This window comes from Myotis lucifugus, unplaced genomic scaffold, assembly GCF_000147115.1.
Source record: "Myotis lucifugus unplaced genomic scaffold, Myoluc2.0 scaffold_391, whole genome shotgun sequence".
In the NCBI taxonomy this organism is placed as follows: Eukaryota; Metazoa; Chordata; class Mammalia; order Chiroptera; family Vespertilionidae; genus Myotis; species Myotis lucifugus.
Window position 1 is genome coordinate 511,819 of NW_005871439.1, and position 2,550 is coordinate 514,368.

Consider the following 2,550-nt stretch of genomic DNA (forward strand, 5'->3'; position numbering starts at 1 on the left):
TCCCCTTCACTCTCTGTCCCTTTAAGTACATGTGGGTTCACAAAGCATTTTAAAAATGGCAAAGGCACTTGAAGACGGCATATTTTCCATTTCGCTGTTTTCCTAGCCCTCCATCATTCTTATTTAATCTCTTGCCCTTCTGACATGGGTTGAGCTTAAATCAAACTGGAAAAGGAATTGGGCTCCCTGTGGCCCCAGCCATGGCAGACACTGGGCATTTCAACTACTCACTCGGGAGACTCCTTACTAAGTAAAAGCCCTTTCAGGTCTCTGACTGTCTCCAAACACACAGATACTTTCCCACGTGTTTTACTGATGGTCGGGGTCACTGTCCAGCACCCTGATTATCCTTATAACCTCAAGGCATGATCAGGCCACAGGGGTCACGTTGCCATGTCTATAAAGCCCCCACCATGTTCCCCAGCTGAAACCCACCATCCACCTGCTTTTTCTAACCCGATGAGAGCCGCCAGGTCTATGTGCTACTGCGTCCCCTCATCTCGAGCAGAAAAATAATTCAGACAATTCATTTTGTGCTCCGCCCTCCGTCTCCTCTCTCAGGAAGATGAGAGAGTAACGAAAAAAGTGGGAGAGCTGGACCCTCCCCTTTCAGGACCAAATGTGGCCCGAAAGTTCTTGCGATGGAGCAGAGATTAAGAACCCAACCTGGAGATGGGCTAGAGCCAGGGGTCCTCAAACTTTTTAAACAGGGGGCCAGTTCACTGTCCCTCAGACCGTTGGAGGGCCGGACTATAGTTTAAAAAAAAACTATGAACAAATTCCTATGCACACTGCACATATCTTATTTTGAAGTAAAAAAACAAAACGGGAACAAATACAATATTTGTATTTGCCTGTGGCCCGCGGGCCGTAGTTTGAGGACCCCTGGGCTAGACTGAGCAGCACTCCCAACCCCGGACATGTCCCTTCTCCTCTCTGTAAGACGGGTAATGCTCTTCTCAGTGAATGAGGATGAATGACGGATGTCAAGCACGTACGATCACGTCATGGTGAGCATTCAGTATGTGCGCTGGTGACTGCTATGACATGTGGCATCCACCTTGCTGAGCCAGCAAAACCAAAGGTGGGGCCGCAGGGAAAGATGACTCAGGACAGAACATTCCAGCAGCTACAGGTAGATTCTGGACGCTCTTGTGGCCACACATCTCAAGTGGTGGTTTGTTTGTTTCCTTTGTGGTTTTTTTTTTTTTTTGGTCCCGACTTGCAAAGCCAAAAACGAAAGGGAAACCTTAGGTGAGCATTAACCGCCTCTGCATCTTCCCAGCTTAGGGAAGAACAAGGAACCACTTGACTATTGTGTTCAGGAAGTCCAAAGCACACGTGCTGAATATTCATGCATGGTTTTTATGTTTCTAGGAAAAATACAAGAGTTGGGGAGGTTAGACGCTAATTTTTTTCTCTCTCACATGTTCTTGATTTCATCACAGACTTGGGAGGAGAGGGCAAGGCTGGGCCCCCCTGGATGGAAAGAGACCCCTCTGTGCCCTGGTTCTCTCTCCGTCCCCCCCTCCCCTGCCCCCACCCATGACTGGCAGCTGTTTCCTCTCGAGATGGGAAAGAAAATTTGAATGAAAGGTGTTTTGTTTGCAAGCCATCTCGCCACAGAACCCCAGGATTCCTGAACTTCCGTATGAAACCATCACCTGCGTAGCAACAAGCAACTCGGACTAAAAGGGATTTCCCCCATCGCTGAGCTCAACTCCGAACTGGAGCTTGTAAACACCCTCTCTCTCGGAGGAGAGGTTTCCTGAAATGTTCTCAGAGTGAGAGGCTGATAATTTGACAAACACCTGTGAAGTGTTAGTTCCCATCAGCCCTGCTAAGCACTAGAGTTGAAGTCAGTCAACATGAAGATCTGGAGGGCAGGGTAGAGGATGAAGGAATCGCTACCCTGACACACACCCCCCTCCAGCTTACCCCCTCCTCGGGGAAGCGTCATTCTCTACAAGGACAGCCCAGGTCGCTCCCTAGACTGAGCTATAGACAAAAGGCAACAAAAGATCCCGATCCCCTGAGCTCCAGGCTCGGACCCTGCTCACAAGACCATAAACAGCACTGAGAGCTGAAGTTAGGACTTTTCAGACCTGTCCGTTCGTTACTTGTAGCCAGAAAACCAAAGGCGGGCCCCCTGGGCCCATTGGTGGGTTAACAAGCTCACAGCTGAAATATGACACTAAAGGTCGCCCTTACACTTGCAGGGTGACTGGCAGTGGATTAAATACCGGTGCAAACATTGGACCCTATTGCACCCAGTGACAAACCCCCATCGCCCACGGATTCCTCCTCCCCCACCCCCACCCCCAGTCTCAGTGACCACAGCAACTTCCGGCTTCCTTCACACGTCTGTTCATGTTTCATTTTCTGTCCTCATTAGGGGATGGGGACACCTCATTGCAGTTCTGCACTTTAATCATATGGCAACTCCAGATCTTAAAGGTCAGTCTGCTTGAGGGAATCAAGTCCAAATTCATGGGCCGATTGGTGAGCAAGTCCAATCAAGTATAACTTCTGAATACAAGGACACCTCCT